Genomic DNA, 20,895 nt, shown 5'->3' with positions numbered 1-20,895 from the left:
TGAAGCCAGCTACAAGCCCTTGGGTGTCTTCTCTTTCCATCTGTATTTCCCTTTGCCAGTTTGGCTGTACATTTGTGTTACTCAAACCCATCAGGAGTTGACAGGGGGTGAGTGTTTAGTACAATTCTAACCTACTTAGTGTAATAGTAACATTTTATGTATTTCCTATAAAATTGTATGATGTTATTTTAATAAGTGAATTAGCAAAAGTAACCCAGGTACTTTGTAGTTCTCACCATTCATTATTTAAAGAAATACTCATCTTGGCTGTTTATACTGGTCTCAGGAGATGCATCATTTACAATCTGAGCATATTATTACCAAATGATGTCATATACAATTAGACAATTTCTTACATTTCAAATCCAGTGAAGAAAGGCATATTGCAATAATAGTTTGTTTTTGACACTGCATAGTAGTTACCTAAGTCTTTCCTAAATATTGAATTAATATTCTATTTGTGGGTCTATATTACTTGACTATATTCTAAGTTCACATGTATTTTTTTTTAAATATATTTTATTGATTTTTTACAGAGAGGAAGGGAGAGGGATAGAGAGTTAGAAACATCGATGAGAGAGAAACATCGATCAGCTGCCTCTTGCACACCCCCCACTGAGGACATGCCCGCAACCAAGGTACATGCCCTTGACCGGAATCGAACCTGGGACCCTTCAGTCCACAGGCCGACGCTCTATCCACTGAGCCAAACCGGTTTCGGCCACATGTATTTTTATAATTAAATTACTTTAATCATTTTCTATAATGGTATTCTGATTTTTCTGAATAGTTAACAAAGCAACAGACAGAGGTATAAGGGGAAAATATTATTTTCTCCATTGAAGATGTGCTATGGTAAAGATAAAAAAGGTGGTTGTGTGGTTGAACATTGTCAGCAATGAGCTTTAAATGCTCTTACAAACATCTAGCTTTTTTACATACAGGCCAATGAAAGCTGATAAATTGTTTTTGGTGTTCAAACAGTGTGAGAAAAAAAAAAGAATTAGAAACATGGAAAAGAGGTTTGGATCATACATGTACTCAAAGTGTTGCCATTTGGCTTATTTACCAGAGTGTGTTTAGGCATAAAATCTCATTGATCTATATGTCAATACAAAAGGCATGCTCTTTGATTAAAAATTAATTTCATGAAACCATTGAAAAAAGCAATATATGAAAGGGGTTAAGAAAATTGCCAGTTATAATAATAGTCACGGGGTGTAAAGTACAGGATAGGGAATATAGTCAATAATCTATATACATAAAAAGCCAGTGACCATAACACCCGTAATGACCGAACAACCAGTCACACACTGACCACCAGGGGGTAGATGCTCAATGCAGGAGATGCCGCCTGGTGGTCAGTGCGTTCCCACACTGGGAGAGCCACTCAACCCAGAAGCTGGGTGCACAAGCCTCTCCTGCCTCTGGCAGGCACAATCTCCAGCAAACAGACTGCAGTCCCAAGGCCTGGGTGGTGGGGCTATAGCCATAATGACTATGGGTCAGCTGCCGCCAGCCCCTGGAACTCTCCCATCGGAGCCTGTTGCTGCACTGTACCCCTTACCTATTGCCCTCTGGGTCTCTGGATTCAGGCTCAGGAAAAACCCACAGAGGCGCTTCATGCACATACTGCCTGGGCCGGCACCCATCTCGAGAGCGAGCGCTGGTGAAGTCCTGCCCAATGACCAACATCCACATGTGTTTGCCAGCGAGCCCTTCGCAACTTCCACCTACCACCAGGCCCCGGCCCCATCTCCCAGAAAAGTCCGTGATCTGGCACCAAATACCCACTCCTGGATCCCTGCAGAGTTCTGGTCAGCTCCGGTGGGTGGAAGGGCACCAGCAGGTGCTGGCCTGACCTGTTTGGTTCAGGCAGCCCCACACTTGGGCCGGGAGTTGTGTGGAAAAATCACCCACAATATTCTGCTGGTATAATCTACTGCAAACAAATGCAGCATGGAACATTTGTACCGTGACTAGGATGACCTTGATACTGACACAAGCCCCCTGGAACTTCCCCTCAGGCATCAGGGCCATGTTCCACCCCTTAGCTATTATGGCGTTCTTATGGATGTGGAACTGAAATGTTAAGAACGTGCCTTACCTGGGACCGTGATCTACCACTCCTTCATTCCTTCCTACCTCCCTCAGCTGCCATCACACCCTTCCTGGGCCTGGCCTGCATCTGGGCTCCCTCCAGGCTCCCATGTTCCCCACAGATCCCTGGTGGCACCTGTGGCCAGGTGGGCCCATGGATGGCAGCTCCTGTGGATGGATACCCACTCCCAAAGTGCTGGTACCCGCCCCTGGGATGCCCATAGCTCAACCAGAACTTGTCACAAGGCACATAACCCCATAAGCTTACAGGTATAATCTCTGGGGAACAGATGAAGTGCGGACACTCACAGTAACCAGGATGAGCCTGATATCGCTGCCAGGCTCCTGGAACTCTGCCTTGGGCATAGAGATAAATCTTATCCCTTACATATTGCCCCAGAGCTACAGAGGAAGGCAGCAATATAAAAATGTCCACAAAGTGGCGACTGACAATTGGGGTAAAAGTCAGAGAGATGGATCTGAAGGGTGGGGGCATGAGAGAGAGAGTACCCCTTCCCTCCAAGATCCCCAACTTTGTATTGTTCACTTCCAAGCATCTCTTATCCGGCTCTGAGTGGTAAGTTCAGCACAGCCCAAGGTGTTTACTGGGGACCTCCCTGCCAGCAAGGCATGACCCTGGCCTCAGAAGGGACATTTGGAAATATATTTTCAGGAAGTTGCGAAAAAGAGGACAGACTCCCCACGTGACTTCCCGGCAGCTCAGGAAATGTGGAAACTCCCTGGGCATGTGGGCCGGGCTCCTGATTTCCTTTCAATGTGCACGAATCCATGCACCAGGCCACTAGTACTGTAATAACTATGAATGATATAGGATGCTATGCTTACAGGAGTGATCACTTCATAGGTGTATATATGGGTTTAATCACTATGTTCTACACTTGACACTAATATATGTCAAATGTAATTGAAAAATAAAATTAAAATAAACAATTGTAAAGATTCAAAAATAGCAGTATATACAATGTGGTATATCTTAAATTTTTAAAATTAAACATGGGGATTTATGGGGTAAATATTCCTTAAATATGAAGTCCAATAAAAAATAATTTTAAGGCTGTTTTTGCTGTTCATTGTCTAACTTTCTACTGTGTAATGTATTTGTTAACTTGGTTTGCTTCCCCTGTAGCAGCCAACACCCAGGTCATGGGTATATAACCTAGTCTCAGCTAATTGGATACTAATATCCCAGACTATAAATCTAAAGTGAGTAACACAGTATTTAAATGATGTTTATAACTAATTTAAGGAAACTGCTACCATGTCTAACAGTAGCAGCGGTTGTGTTTAAAGTAAATGGAGCCCTGCAAGTATTGGTGGTTCTATCCTGGCCAGGTTGTTCTGGCTAAAAGATTATACTTTTACTTTTTGTTTTGGATTCATCCAAATCTCATTTGGTTTCTCTCAGTCTTAGAAGTCTGTTTCCCAGGCCAATAATAATGCTACCCAATGTCCCTGCATTAATGATGTTTAACAGACTCTGGATCACATCTTCTGGAGATTGAAAGGACCTTTCATGTCTAATTTAGCACTTAGATGAGACTGGTATGTTTGGCATAACGAAGGGGATGTGTAACATTTACCAAACACAATATTATTGTTTACATTTTTTGAGAATGATCCTTTTTATATTACAGAAGAGATAGAATATAGAAAAGTGTTTGACAATCATAGATGTAGGTTGATCTATAGGGCATGAGCTTTAAAAACACATAGATCTGGGTGTTGATCTTATACCTGCTCATTACCACCTTTGTGCCCTAGGTAAGTTACTTAAGTTTCTTCACCCACAAAAAGAAGATGAAAAGAAATGTTAGCATTATGTGATATAATATTAAATATTACACTGCAATGAGAACAAAGGCACATGATTATCATTTAATTGATAATAATTTTAAACTTAAACATTTATTGAATGCTTAGCATGAGTTAGGAACTGTGATGCTCTATGTATGTTATAAATGCAAATAATCTTCAAAACAAAACTATGAAGTAAATACTGTTTTTATCCCCATTCTTCAGAATAGGAATAAGAAAATAAAACATAGATAAATTATAAACATTCTCAAGGTCACACAGCAATGATTCCATTCCTTCCATTTTAAATTTGTATCTCTTTCCTCTTCCACTCACTCTTTTTATTTGATACTTGGAATTTCCAAATTTTTGTTCCTTTATCCTCTGTGAACTGCAGGGTCACTACCCAATAGTTTACAAATAATCCCAAAGAAATTTGTGAGTAATGACAAGGACAAGTTAACCAGCTGTCAGTGTATGTTTCAAGGACATAAACAGAGATATCCATGTAGAATCCTCTCATTGGAGAAATCACCTTATGTGTGGATTTAGGATGTAACTTTCATATTTAGAACACTCAAATTATCTTTTGTTACATCATTTCATCCACTTTCAAAACATATTACCCTCAGGTTAGAATAAAGTAAGAAACTTTGGACTGCTTTGGAAAAGATGAGTCATGAGGATCTCAGTTAAACAAAGTTCATGTGCTCCAGCCTTGTTCTTGAATAAGCAACTTTTCTCATGAGGCAGAAAAAACTATCATCTGTAATCTCGTGTTAGACTTAGGCAGAATGAAGGATCTCAAAGGCTATTTGACCAGATTATATTGTAAGCATGTGGCCATGGACACTGCTGACACACCTGAATAAACACGACTGTAGCACAGGCAGGCAAAAGGGCTGCCAGTCATCAGTATCTAATTCACTCTCTTTTTATAAGATAATAAAAAATCAAAAGCTGTTCCAAAAGCCGAAGGATTTGGATCTGGCTTGGGAACAGGCCCTCTAGCTATGTTCATAAGTCAGTGTTGTTTCTCCTCTTGGGTGCAAGCCCATTCTAGAATGCCACCTGTTGTTGCTGCTGTTTTGTATTTAAGCTTCTTTTTTTGTAAAGGGTGTGGAGAGCTCTGATTGACAAGCATTTTACTTTTTTATTTTTAAGGAATGCTTTCAGATGAGAGTGAAATGCAGCTCTTCAATTTTCAACCATGCACTGGGATCTCACTAGGTCACACAATCTGATAGGAAGCTGATAATAACTCTGCATTCAACTGCAGGCTGGAAATTGAGTTAGGCAACAATGATCAGCAAGTGACACCTTTTCCCAAGCCCTTTAGTCATTTTATAATTATTTTAAAAGAAATATTTGTAAATGTTTTAGACAAATACACAATGCTTGGACAACAAAATTATACATTTTCTGATTGCATATTCATTTTAAACATTATGTACCAATCTTATATTTCCACCACCTACTAAGAGTCATACTTAGTGCATGGAAAATCTGTCCAATATTTGCTTCTACATGACCAGTCTTGTAAATAAAAGAAAAATTTATCCATAACATAAACATCTTATGTGCACAATTCAGCTCCTTCAATTTTACACTTAATTGGTCATATTATGAAAAATGTGCAATGAAAACATAGCTTTTGCTGAGATATGAGAGTCTGTAGAGATTATTTTCATAGCTAAATTATATAACTCTTTAGAGAACCTCATGTTAGAATTTCACTATCAGCCAAAGGTATGTATATTAAACTCTGGATTTTGTAAAATGTATTATGTTGTGTCCCTTTACCAAGAACCCTTCCAGATGAGCACATAAGAACTATAAATCATTAACTTAATATGATCCACAAATGAGTGAGATCATGTGATATTTATCTTTCTCTGACTGGCTTATTTTACTTAGCATAATGCTCTCCAGGTCCATCTGAGCTGTTGCAAATGGTAGGAGTTCCTTCCTTTTTACAGCAGCATAGTATTCCATTGTGTAGATGTACCACAGTTTTTTAATCCACTCATCTGCTGACAGGCACTTAGGCTGTTTCCAAATCTTAGCTATTGTAAATTGTGCTGCTATGAACATAGGGGTGCACATATCCTTTCTGATTGGTGTTTCTAGTTTCTTGTGACATATTCCTAGAAGTGGGATCACTGGGTAAAATAGCAGTTCCATTTTTAGTTTTTTGAGGAAATTCTATACTGTTCTCCACAGTGGCTGCACTAGTCTGCATTCTCACCAGCAGTGCACGAGGGTTCCTTTTTCTCTGCATCCTCGCCAGCACTTGTCATTTGATGATTTGTTGATGATAGCCATTCTGACAGGTGTGAGATAGTACCTCAAACTATATTCAAAAGCTATAGTAATCAAAACAGAATGTTGTTGGTACAAAAATAGAAACATAAACCAATGGAACACAATTGAGTATCTCAAATTAAACATTATATATATATATATATATATATATATATATATATATATATATATAATGTTTAATTTGAGACACTCAATTGTGTTATATATATATAGTCTACTAATATTTGACAAATGTGCAAATGTGCTGGGAATTCAGATTAGTGCAGCCATTATTGAAAACAGTATGGAGTTTTCTCAAAAAATAAAAATGAAATTGCCTTATGACCCAGCAATTCCACTTCTGGATATATATCTGAAGAAACACAAAATACTAATTCAAAAGAATATATGTATCATCATGTTCATTACAGCATTATTTACAATAGCCAAACTATGAAACCAACACAAATGCCCATCAAGAGATGAGTGAATGAAAAGCTGTGGTACATATATACAATGGAATATTACTCAGCCATAAAACCTGAACAAAATCTTACCATTTGAAACAGCATGGATTGACCTAGAGGGCATTATGTTACGTGAAATAAGTCAGTCAGAGAAAGAAAAATATCATATGATTTCACTTATATGTGGAAATTAAAGAACAATATAATCCAAAAATCAGAAACAGACTCATAGAAATAGAGAACAGACTAATGGTTGCCAGAGGGGAGGGAAGTTGGGAGACTGGGAGAAAAAGGTGAAAGGCTTGAGATGTACAGATTGGTAGTTACAAAATAGACATGGGGATATAAAGTATAACACAGGAAATGTCAATAATCTACACTAATAAAATAGAAACATGAAAATTGACCATCACTCTGCTACACCCACTAACCAATCAGTAGTGAGTATGCAAATTAACCCAACAAAGATGGCAGCGGTCATGGAGCTGGAGTGAGCAGGAGGCTTGGGTTGCCCCTGGCAATGGAGGAAGCCAAACTTCCTGCCCGCCTTCACCAGCCCTGGCCTCCGCTCAAGGCTACAAAGTTTCAATTATAGAAGATAAATAAATCCCAGATACCTGCTTCCAGCCATCCCTGGCCTCTGCTCAAGGCTACAAAGTTTTAATTATAGAAGATAAATAAATCCCAGATACTTGCTTCCAGCCAGCCCTGGCCTCCGCTCAAGGAGGCGCTGAAAAAAAAAGAAAGTAGGGGCTGGGAGCCTGGATCACCAGGGGGCATGGCCAGCCTGAAAACAGCCCTGAGCCCCTCACCCATGCTGACCACACCCCAATGGGGTGTGGGTCCCCACTGGGGGCTTGACTAGCCTGCAAACAGCCATCATCCCCTCACCCAGGCTGCCAGGCACCCCAGTGGGGACCCCCACTCTGAAGGGGGTGTAGTCAGCCTGCAAACAGCCCTCAGCCCCTCACCCAGGCTGGCCAGGCACACCAGCGGGACCCCCCCACCCTGATGGGGCTGTGGCAAGCCTGCAAACAGCCATCAGCCCCTCACCCAGGCTGGCCAGGCACCCCAGCGGGGATCCCCATCCTGAAGGGAGTGTGGCCAGCCTGAAAACAGTCCTCAGCCCCTCACTCAGGATGGCCACACCCCCATGGGGTGAGGGTTCCTGCTGGGGGTCTTGGACAGCCTGCAAATAGCCATCAGCCCCTCACCCAGGTTGGCCAGGCATCCCAGCGGGACCCCCCACCCTGAAGGGGCTGTGGCCAGCTTGAAAACAACCCTCAGCTCCTCACCCAGGCTGGCCATGCCCTCCCAGCAGGGACCCTCAACCCATGGGGGCATGGCTGGCTTGCAAACCACCACAGGCCCCTTGCCCAGGCTGCCCCATGCCCCAAAGGAACCCCCACCCTGATCCAGGATACCCTTCAGGGCAAACCAGCTGGCCCCCACCCATGCACCAGGCCTCTATCTATACTAATAAAAGGGTAATATGCTAATTAGACTGGGAGACCTTGCAGGAGACCTTCTGGACATTCTTCTGGACAAAGCCTTGGTGGCATGGCCAAGGTAGAGGTGGTTAGAGGCCAAGAGGAGAGGGTAGTTGTGGGTGATCAGGCAGTTGTGAGGGGCGAGGCCGTTGGGGGTAAGCAGACCAGCAGGGGGGCCAGTTGGGTATGAGCAGGCCATCAGTGGAGGTCAGTTGGAGGTGATCAGGACAGCTGGGGGGCAGTCTGGAGTGAGAAGGCCAGCAGGGGGGCATTTGGGGGCGAGCAGGCCACTGGGGAGGGAAGGTGAGGGTGAGCAGGCCAGCAGGCAGAGTAGTTAGGGGCAATCAGGCAGGCAGGCAGGCAGGCAGGTGAGCAGTTAGGAGCCTGCAGTCCTGGATTGCGAGAGGGATGTCCGACTGCCGGTTTAGGCCCGATCCCTGTAAACCGGCAGTAGGACATCCTTTGAGGGGTCTCAGATTGGAGAGGGTGCAGGCTGGGCTGAGGGACACCCCCCCATGCACCAATTTCGTGCACCGGGCCTCTAGTATTGTAGTAACTATGTATGGTGTCCATTTGTTACTGGATATATCAAGGGCAGCATTTTATAAAATATATGATTGTCTAACCACTATATTGTGCACCTGAAACTAATACAAAACAATAGTGAATGCAAACTATAATGGAGAATTTTTTCTATTTATTAAAAGATATTGAAAAAGATTCAATTAAATGGAAAGCTATTCCATGTTTATGGGTTGGAAGGATCAACATAGTTAAGATGTCTATATTATCCAAAGCAATATAGTATGCCGGTTTAAAGCAAGCCCCATCAAAATCCCAATGTTTTTTTTTTTTTTTTTAAATAAATAGAACACAAATGATCAGATCTTTAGAAAACCACAAAATATCCCAAAGCAATCCTGAGGAAAAAAAGAACAAAGCCAGAGGTATCAAACTACCTGACTTCAAATTATACTACAGAGCAAAGATATTCAAAACAGCATGGTATTGGTAGAAAAACAGACACAGAGATCAATGGAACAGAATTGAGAGCCCAGAAATAAAACTATATATACATGGGCAAATAATTTTTGACAAAGGAGACAAAAACCTACAAGGGAGAAAAGAAAGCCTCTTCAATAAATGTTGCTTAGAAAATTAGAAAGCCACTTGAAAAAAATAAAACAAAATGAGACTACTATTTGTCCCATGTACAAAAATTAAAATGGATAAAAGACCTAAATATAAGATCTGAAACAATAAATTACAAAGAAGAAAAAGTAGGTACTAAACCCATACACCTTAGTCTTAAGAGAAAATTTTATTAATTTGACCATAAAGGCAAGGGAAGTAAAGAAAATAAAATAAATGAATGGGTCTGTATCAAAATAAAAAGCTTCTGCACAGTGAAAGAAACAATCAACAGAACAAAAAAGCAATCAACCTAATGGGAAATGACCTTTACAAACAACAGCTCAGACAAGGGGTTAATATCCAAAATATATAAAGAACTCATACAACTCAATACCAAAAAACAAAAACAAAAAACAAGCCAATTAAAAAATGGGCAAAGCCCTGGTGGGGTAGTTCAGTTGGTTGGAGCTTCATACCATAAACCAAAAAGTTGCAGGTTCTATTCCTGAATATGGCATGCACAGGAGGCAACTAATCATTGTTTCTCTCTCACATCAATGTTTCCCTTTCCCTCTCTCTCTCCCTCTCCTTCCTCCCTCTAAAGTCAATAAAAACATATCGTCAGGTGTAGATTTTTTAAAAAGGCAGAGAACCTGAACAGACACTTCTCCCATGAAGACTAGCAAATAGCTAACACATATATTAGGGGAATGTAAATCAAAACTACAATGAGATACCACCTTACACCTGTTAGAATGGCTATTATCAACAAGACAAGTAACAACAAGTGTTAGAGAGATTATGGAGGGGAAAAAAATGTACAATCATTCACTGCTAGTGGGGGATGTAAACTTGTATAGCCACTATAGAAAATAGTAGCAATTTCCTTAAAAAAATAAGAATAGAGTTACCATATGACACAACAATCCTTCTTCTGGGTGTCTACCCTCAAAATTTGAAAATATTTATTTGCAAAAATAGATACACCCCTATGGTTCATTGCAGCACTATTGATAGTAGCTGAGACATGGAAACAACCAGTGTCCTTCAATAGATGATTAGATAAAGAAGGTGTGTTACATATAGATTACTACTCAGCCATGAGAAAAGATGAAATACTGGATTTGCAACAATGTGGATGAACCTAGAGAATATTATGCTAAATGAAATAAGTCAGTCAAAAAGAGTTAAGAACTATGTGACTTCACTCATATGAGGGATATAAAACTGAAATTCATAGTCACAGACAACAGTATTATGTTTATCAGAGGGTAGGAGGGTGGGGGTGTAGTAACGGGGAATATATATATAGCTAAATGACTGACCATACGTCTGTCTGACTGTCCAACTGACCGACCGACCAGCAGTACATATGATGCACATTGGTAATTTGAAAACAAACATTGACTGGCACATGTGTGATACAAATATAAAGTGATAGAAGATGATTTGACTTTTGGTGGTTGGCAGACAATGCAATATGCAGATTATGTATCATAGAAATCTACACTTGAAAGCTATATAAACTTATTAACCAATGTCACTCCAAAAATTTGATTAAAAAGTAAAATACAAAAAAGAAAATTTAAAGACAAAAAGATGTGAATTTCTCTCTAAAATTATTTTCAACAAACAAATATAAGAAAGTCCTTGCCTATTTTTTCCACATCCACAGAATTACTTATTTTGAATATAATTTTAGAACTATTGAACTCATGTCAGATTATAATATATATAATGGAATATTATCCAGCCAAAAAAGGGAGGAAATCCTGTCATTTGTAACAATGTGGATGGATATTAAGGTAATATGCTAAATGAAATAAATCAAAGTAAATACTTTATGATCTCACTTGTATGTGGATTCTAAGAAAGTCAAACTCAAAGAAGCAGACAATAGAATGATGGTTGTCAGGGACTTTGGGATGGTAGAAATGTGAAGATGCTCAATAAAGTGTACAAACTTCTAGTTAGGAGAAGAATAAGTCCCAGCCAGGGATCTAATGTACAGCATGGTGATTATAGTAAAAAGTATTGTATTGTGTACTTGAAAGGTGCTATGGGAATAGAATTTTTTTTTATTTTTTATTAAAGTATAGTTAGTATATTATATTAGCTATATTAATTTTAAATATACAACATAGTGATTCAATGTTTTTACACCTTACAACGTCATCATGCAAACTTACCATAATATTATTGACTATATCGCCCTTCACCTTTTTCAGCTATCCCCTCACTTCCCACCCATCTGGCAACAACCTCTTGTCTGTTTCTATAAGTCTATTTTTGTTTTGTCTCATTTGTTTGTTTGTTTGTTTTGTGTGGGGTTTTTTTTTAGATTCCACATGTAAGTAAAACCAAACGGTATATATCTTCTTCTGTCTGACTTTTTCACTTAGTATGATACCCAACATAAGTTGAAAATATTGTAAATTTAAAAAGCATTTAATACACATAGCCTACAAAGCATCGTAGACTAGACTAGCCTACCTTAAAGGTGATCAGAACACAATATCCAAAACCACAGGCAACACAATGCACTGTAGAGTATCAATTTACCCTCCTGATTTCATGATTGATTGGGAGCTGTGGCTCCCTGCTGCTGCTTAACATCATGAGAGAGTATCCTACCACACATTGCTAGCTCAGAAAAGGATCATAATTCAAAGTTCAGTTTCTACTGAATGCATATCACCTTCTCACCATTATTAAGTTGAAAAATCATAAGTTGAACCATTGTAAGTTATAGACCATCTTTTTACTTCCTGAAAACTTCTAGCAATATATATATATATGTATATATATATATATGTGTATATATATATATATATATATATATATATATATATATATAGTATATATACACTGAGTGGTCAGATTATTATGATCTCTGAACGCATAATAATCTGGCCACTCAGTGTGTATATATATATATATTAGAGGCCCGGTGCATGAATTCGTACATGGGTGGGGTCCAGCCAGCCTGGCCAGGGGGAGGGGACATGGGTGGTTGGCCGGCCTGCCTGCTGGTCGAACTCCTGGTCGAGGGGACAATTTGCATATTAGCCTGTTATTATATAGGATATACACTGAGTGGCCAGATTATTATGCATTCAGAGATCATAATAATCTGGCCACTCAGTGTATATGTTCCTATACATAGCATTTCTTTGTGGCTTTCTTCTCTTTTGACACTGTGCCTAAGTGCATTACAATTATGAATCTTTATTAATGTAAAAGATATATATCTCAAATATAAAAAATAATATAATGGAAAATTTAAAGATCCTGAAAACATACAATTGACTTCTTCTATCAGGAAGCATTAAACACTCACTACCCTGCTAAGTTTATGCATGGAGAGATTAATGTGGATTGAAATATAAGGCTTTGTGAAAGTGAGGCTTAACTCAGACCTTGAAGAACTGTCAACCATAAGAAAGTAGAGATTAAGACTCGTGACATTTCAGTTGAGGATAGCAGCATGAAAAAGCACAAGAATAACCATGATGAGTATGAGGGAAAGATATAGCTAAGCAGAAAAGGGAGAGATAAGATTGGACAAAATAATCTGTTCTTAATGCAGAAGTCAATATGGGGTTTATTTGTGCTTGCAGGTACATTAGGAAATGCATCCTGATTGTAATAAATAAAATGGATAGCACATAGGAGAGCCTTGATTTTAGAGAAATAGATGTCAATGGCAATAATTCACACGTGGGTTTTGGGACATTCTGAACTAGCATAGTGGGAATGGAGAAGGATAAATTAATCTGTGGCATTTTCAGAAAAAGAAATGCAATGATTTAGTGGCAAGTTTGACAGAGGGATTAAGGAAAAAGGATGACTCAAAAATAAAGCAGAGTTTTAAGTTTCAAAATAGTGGTCATTTTACAAATCAAAAGGCAGAAAAGGAGGCTGGCAAAGGGCAAAGATTGGAAGAATGGAGAGGGAGTTTGATTTAATTATAATAAAGAATGCCTAAAATGTTATTTTAAGCATAAAATGCACAGTTTACTTTTCTAAATTATATAAATAATTGTCTTCATTATCTACGCTACTGTCTCCTAGACTATTAAACTTGAATACAAAAAATTCCACATTTAATGACAAGTTAGTGTTTGGAATTCCAAACAACTGGGTAATTTGAAGGTATTGAAATCCCATTATGTTTTCACAATTACTCAGCTATACCTTACTAGCCTTTGATATGCTATAATGCTCTAAAGAGTATCTTATGTCACTGCATCTCAAGCTTTATCTAGGCCTAGGGACACCTATTATAGCACATCAGGGAACAGCAGAGATAGAAAATGGTTCCTTAGCCAGATGGCATAATACCTAGCTGAAGAGGAACAAGATTACCACAGAGAGGTTTCCATTATATGGTGAGATTTGAAGAGAACCTTTCAAAATCAGGTCTCTGGGATATTCCATCCTGTAATGGATAAGGTGAGAAAAGATGAAAAAAATTATTTGTTTTATCCCTTTTCCACCCCCCCCCCCCCACACACACACACAGAGAGACACTTTCTATCAGCCAAGGAACATACACGTTGGGTGAAGATCCTTAGTTCAAACCTAAAGGTGTGTCAGACAGGGCTGTTTTCAAATTCCAGTGTTACATCTGTTGTAAAAGAAGGCAATTTGTCACTGAATTGAAATGAAGTGCTTCTGACCTTTTGAGCAAGTAAAACACACAGGCACAATCTCCACCCCCCTCCCAAGCCATTTTCAAAGTATTGGGATACATATCCAGAATAATAGCTTTCAGACTTTTTGAACAAAGCACAGAGCATATCTCAACAGCAACAGAAATGATCAAACCAAAACATAAAGCAAAGTCATTCATTGTTCTAATTTTAGTGATGTTAACAAGATATGAACTCTGAACTATAGGTGACTGAGTGATGTTGCAAGGCAACTTTATTCTTATATACGAGATTGGCCCTTTTGGTTTAATTTTACATTTTGTTTAAATCCTTCATTTTGAGCAAATAGAAGGATAGGCCTGCCGAAATGGAAATTGATAGGTTTGGTGAGACAGTTACGGGTGTACACATTGTGTGGCATTCTTTTGTAACAATCCACACAGGTATACAACTACCTTGTTACAACTAAAAATGACAACATGAAATATAACAGCCATTTTTCTCTCGAGGAGAGGAGCTTATAAATTTACTTGGTCCAAAGTATCTCCTTGCTTCAGCAATAAATCAAACTGTTCAGTACCATCAGTCTGAATCAATTAGAAATTCCTCACAAAGTAAATTACATTGAAAAGCTTTGATTTGTTACTAGAGTTTGTTACAATTCTCCTCAATCTTAAAAAATTGAAAGCAAAAAAAGTAATAATATGACACTGATAGTGAAATGTAACTTTTATTGAGATTGATGAGAACCTATTTGCTACAATATTTGCATTTAATAATTTAATTTTTCAAACACTGCAGAGAGAGAGAGCCATAAATATTTGATTATGAACCTTTTACAATTTATAAAATTTGGTTTGAACTGATTCATGATCCTTTGAATATACTTATACCATTTTTATAATAATTCCATTCACAATATGGCTTTAGCTCTTAAATTAGTTCCTTATTTGCACCTCTCCATTTGATTAGCACATGCCTAATTTACCACATAAACCAAGGAATTGCTGAAGTAAATTGAGGAACAACAGCTACCTTTTACAAAATCTATGTGAATGATTGAGGGATGAATATTAACTATCAATCATCTTCAAAGAGGTTTTTGAAAATTTTCCGTTCACCAGCAGCATTCAAGTACAGCTGGAACCATTTGAAAAATAATATCTAAGTTATTTGCAAGAAGCAAGAGCAGAAAGTGGAAAAAAAAAAGTGGTTTTTTTTTTTAATTTAATGAATCATATCATGAATGCCACTTAGTTGACCTATTTAGACCTAATTGCATTTCTTAGAAAATAAAATGTCTATAAAGAACACAGACTAATCTAAAAATGAGTAAGTTACAGTTTCTTTAAAAGGTATTTGGTTGCAGTTTCAATTGATTCTTAAAATGTTAACCTCAAAATATTATTGTTCAAAAATATGTTGTTCAAATGGAGCGATCCTATCTAATAAAGAGGGAATATGCTAATTGACCCTCACACTGTCGCAAACATGGAAGCACGCACAGCCAATAAGGAGGGAATATGCTAATTGACTGCCCTACCCTCAAAGATGGTGGTGCTAACAGCCACAAGATGGTGGCGCCCAGTCCCCTCAGCCCCGCCGGGGCAGCAGGCAGCTCCGCGCACCTGCCTCCAGAGTCTCCCAGTCCCCTCAGCCCCCCAGCTCCCCAGGGCTGGCCCAAGGCACAGGCAAGCCTCGGATGGCGGCTGCCCAGATGCCCAGGGCTGCCCGAGGCTCAGGTAACCAGGGCTGGCTGAGGCTTGCGTTACTGGCAGCAGAAGAGGTGTGATGGGGCGTTGCCTTCCCCTGATCACCAGATCTCCTCCTGCCCCTGAGGGTTCCTGGACTGTGAGAGGAGGCTGGCTGGGCTGAGGGACCCCCCCTCCAGTGCATGAATTTTCATGCACCAGGCTTCTAGTAAACCAATAAACAAATATGCTTACTAGTCATTTCTTCCCCATTAGGATCTTGTAGAAATCCCTCTGTAGGAATCACTTCAGAGTGCTTTCTTTGCTTCAGAATGAAAGCCTGGAGAATGAAGAACTTCCCATATTTTACAGGGAACAACCACTATAAATGATTCTTGTTTCAAACTGGTGGTTTCTGTTTGGGAACTGAATTGGACAATCCATTTGGCAGTTAACTTAGCATTTAGCCATAATTAGTCCAGCTGTTGGTCACTTCTATCTATAGATGAATACAGTAGACACTACTCTTTCCACTATGCTTACCTTTTATTATGAATTTTTAACATTTAAGATATTATCTGCAGACTTCTTGGTAATAGCTGTGCATAGCTAGCTCTGTATATACCTTGATAGTTTTTAATACATTTAAAATAGTTTAAAGATCCAAATTTAGATAAAGTATATCTGTACCATGAGATTCCTTCCAGTAAAAGGGTGACATAAAGATGTCATGAAGTGCATAATACAACATCATTAACTATATGTGATATGTTGGAAAGAAGATCTCTAAAACTTGATTCATTTTGCTTAACTGAAATTGTATTCTTATTGATTGGTAACTCCCATTTTAACCTTGTCACAGCCCCTATATATCAGGTAAGAAATTAATCTACAAAATATGTAAGGAACTCATACAACTCAAAAGCAAAACAATTAATTGAGTCTATAAATTTGACTATATTATATACTTTATTTAATTGGAATTATGCAGTATTTTCTTTCTGTGACTGGCTTATTTCATGTAGCATAATGATCTCAAACTTCATCCATGTTGTTGCATAATTAAGAATTTTCTTACTGAGACTAAATCATATTTCATTGTAAGTATATACTACATTTTCTTTATTTATTTACATGTTGATGTAGATTTATGTTGTTTCAATATCTTGGGTATTGTAATTAAGTAGCTCAATTAATATGATAGTTCCAATTGCTCTTTGATATTCTGATTTCAATTATTTTATACTAGAGGACTGGTGCACGAAAATTAGTGCACTCAGGGGGGTTCTCAGCCCAGCCTCCATGCTCTCACAATCAGGAACCCCTCAGGTAGGGTCCAGTCCCATCGCAGTATGGCTCTGGTTCCCCGGGCCTGCAGGCCAGAGGCGGGTGGAGGGACCAAGAGGCCAGTCCAATGGCAGCATGGCTCTGGTTCCTGCCGGGACCCAGGACTGACTCGTGCCAGGGGCCGCCAGGACCCAGGACTGACTCCCACCGTGGGCCGCAGGGACCCAGGACTGACTTCTGCCACGCCGGCTAGGACCCTAGCCTAGTGATTGGTGATCCATTCAGATGTTTAGGTTGTGACAAACCCTGGCTCTTTATATATTGGTATAAATACCTAGGATTGCTAGATCATATGGTAGTTCTATTTGTAATTTTCTAAGAACCCCTATACTGTTCTCCATAGTAGCTAAACCATTTTACATTCCCAAAGACACTGTACAAGGGTTTCAGTTTCTCCACATACACCAACACGGTTGTCTTTTTTTTTTTTTTTAATAATAGCCATCCTGACCACATCATTGTGGTTTTGATTTACATTTACATTTCCCTAGTGATTACTGATGTTGAGTATTATTTCATACTTCTTGGTCATTCGTATGTTTGTGTTTTTGGTTTGTTTGTTTTTTTTGAGAAATTTCTCCAGTTAATTTTTTTACGTTAGACTATTAGTTATTTTGCTGTTGAGTTGTATGAGTTCCTTACATATTTTGTAAATTAATCTCTTACCAGATATATAGTTTTCAAATATTTTCTTCCATTTCATAGGTTAACTTTTATTTTGTTGATTGTTTCCATTGTTGTAAAGGTTTTTAGTTTGATATAGTACAATTTGTCTTTGTTTGCCTATGTTTTAGGTGTCCTAACCAGGAGATCATTGCAAAGACCAATGCCATAACACTTTCCTCACAAGTTTTATTCAAGGAGTTTTACAGTTCAAAGTTTTATGTTTAAATTTTTAATATTGTTTCAGTCACATTTTGTGTATGGTATAAGATTAAGTTCCAATTTTATTATTTTCCATGTGGATATCCAGTTTTACAAACACTTTTTTTGAAGAGCTTATGTTCTCCTTTGTGAATTCTTAGCAACTTTGTCAAAGATCAGTTGTCCACAGATGTGTAAAATTACTTATGGTTTATTGTTTTCAATTGGTCTATATGAGTGTCTTTATGCCAGTTACAAACTGTTTTGTTTACTGCACCTTCGTAATGTATTATGAAATTAGGAGGAGATATGCCTCTAGTATTGTACTTTATCAAGATTGGTTTGCCTATTCATGATGATTTGTGGTTTCATATGAATTTATAACTATTTTTTCTATTTATTTAAAATGTCATTGTGATTTTCATAGGGATTGCACTGAATCTGTAGATTACATTGACATTTTCATAATATTAAGTATTCTAATACATAAACACAGGATGACCTTATATTTCTGGTACCTTCCTTAATTTCTTAAATCAATGTGTTCTAGTTTTCAGTATATAAGTCTTTAGCCTTCTTAGTTCAATTTATTCTTAAGTATTTTCTTATTTTCAATACTATCATAAATGGAATTTTCTTAATTCTTTGTCTGATAGTTTATTGTTAGTATATAAAAACCCAACTGATATTTTATACTAGAGGCTTGGTGCATGAAAATTCATGCACTGGAGGGGGGGGGGTTCCTCAGCCCAACCTGCCCCCTCTCACAGTCCGGGAGCCCTCAGGGGCAGGAGGCGACTGGGCGATCAGGGGAAGGTGATGCCCACATCACACCTCTGCTGCTTCCACTGCCAGCAGCGCAAGCCTTGGCTAGCCCTGGTTACCTGAGCCTCGGGAAGCCCTGGGCTTCTGGGCAGCTGCCATCCGAGGCTTGCCTGTGCTTCGGGCTGGCCCTGGGTGGCTGGGCAGCTGCCATCTGAGGCTTGCCTGTGCCTCAGGCTGGCCCTGGGTGGCTCAGGGGCTGAGGGGACTGGAAACTCTGGAGTCAGGTGCACAGAGCGGCCTGATCCACCTGGGAGCGGGCCCAGCCATGCTGTGCGCCTGCCGCCCCGGCAGGGCTGAGGGGACTGGGCGCTGCCATCTTGTGGCTCTGGTTGCCGCCATCTTTGAGGGCGTGGCAGTTAATTAGCATATTCCTTCCTTACTGGCTGTGGGTGCTGCCATCTTTGTGAGGGTGTGCCAGTCAATTAGCATATTCCCTATTTATTAGATAGGATGTTGATATTACATACTGTAACTTTACTGAATTTATTTGTTATAACATTTTTCATAAATATTTACTGTTGAAAATATTACATATGTCCTCTTTTTTCCCCATTGCCCTCTCCCATTCTCCTCCCCCCCAAGCCTTCTACCACCCACTATCTGTGTCCTTGGGTTATGTATAAACACATATGAGTTCATTGGTTGATCTCTTCCCCCCTCCTACTTCCCCTGCCTTCCCTCTGAGGTTTGACAGTATGTTCTATGTTTCTATGTCTCTGGGTTCATTTTTGTTCATCAGTATATGTTGGATTGGTCATTAGATACCACACATGAGTGAGATCACATGATACTATCTTTCTCTGACTGGCTTATTTAGCTTAGCATAATGCTCTCCAGGTCCATCCATGCTGTTGCAAATGGTGAGAATTCTATCTTTTTTATGGCTGCATAGTATTCATTTTATAGATTTACCAAAGTTTCTTAATCCACTCATCTGCTGATGGGCACTTAGACTGTTTCTAAATCTTAGTTATTGTAAATTGTGCTGCTATGAACATAGGGGTGCATACATTCTTTCTAATTGGTGTTTCTGAGTTCTTGGGATATATTCCTAGAAGTGGGACCACTGGGTCAAATGGCAATCCCATTTTTAATTTTTTGAGGAAACTCCAAACTCTTTTCCACAGAGGCTTCACCAGTCCGCATTCCTACCAGCAGTGCACAAGAGTTCCCTTTTCTCCACATCCTCACCAAAACTTGTAATTTGTTGATGATAGCCATTCTTACAGGTGTGAGGTGGTACCTCATTGTCATTTTGATTTGCATCTCTTGGATGATCAGTGACGTTGAGCACTTTTTCATATGCCTTTTGGCTTTCTGTATGTCCATTTTGGAGAAAGTGTCTATTGAGATCCTTTGCCCATTTTTTAATTGGGCTGTTTATCTTCCTTTTGTTAAGTTGTATGAGTTCCTTGTAGATTTTGGAGGTTAACCCCTTATCAGATGTATCATTTGCAAATATGTTCTCCCATGGAGTGGGCACTCTTGTTATTTTATTGAGTTTCTTTTGCTTTAGTTGGGTGTTTACAAGAGATCATGTCATTACAGAAACAATTTTACTTTTTTTCTGATTTAGAGGCCTTTTATTTTTTTCTTAATTGTTCTGTCTAGCTCTTCAAATATTATATAGAATAGATGTGGCAATGAACATCTTTGCCTTTCTCCTGATACTACAGATTTTTTTTTTTTTACCACTGAGAATGATGTTAGCTATATACTTTATTATGTTGAGGTAGTTTCTTCTATTCCTAGTTTGTAGAGGTTTTATCATGAAAAAATATTGAAAATTATAAAATGTGTTTTTGCATGTATTGAGAAAATCATGTGAATATTTTCCTTTATTGTGTTAATGTAGTGCTGAATTTGGTTTGCTCATATTTTTTGAGGATTTTTGTATTTATATTCTTCAGGGATACTTAACAGTAGTTTTTTTTTATTTTTCTTGTGTTGTTGCTGTTGTTGTTCTTTTTATTCAAAACTTGGTGCCAGGGTAAAACTAGCTTCATTAAGTAAGTTTTGATGTGTCCCCCTTTCTTCATTTCTTTGAAGAGTTTGAAAGGATTTGCATTCATTCTTTCTCCAATGTTTGGGAGTATTTACCAGTAAAGTCATCAGGTCTGGGCATGTCATTGTTGAGAGGTATTTGATTACTGATTCAAACTCCAATGTAGTTGTAGGTTCATTCAGACGTTCTATTTCTTCA

This window comes from Plecotus auritus (assembly GCF_963455305.1).
Source record: "Plecotus auritus genome assembly, chromosome: X".
NCBI classification, from domain to species: domain Eukaryota; kingdom Metazoa; phylum Chordata; class Mammalia; order Chiroptera; family Vespertilionidae; genus Plecotus; species Plecotus auritus.
The sequence above is the reverse complement of the archived record's forward strand: the minus strand, read 5'-3'. Positions refer to the sequence as shown.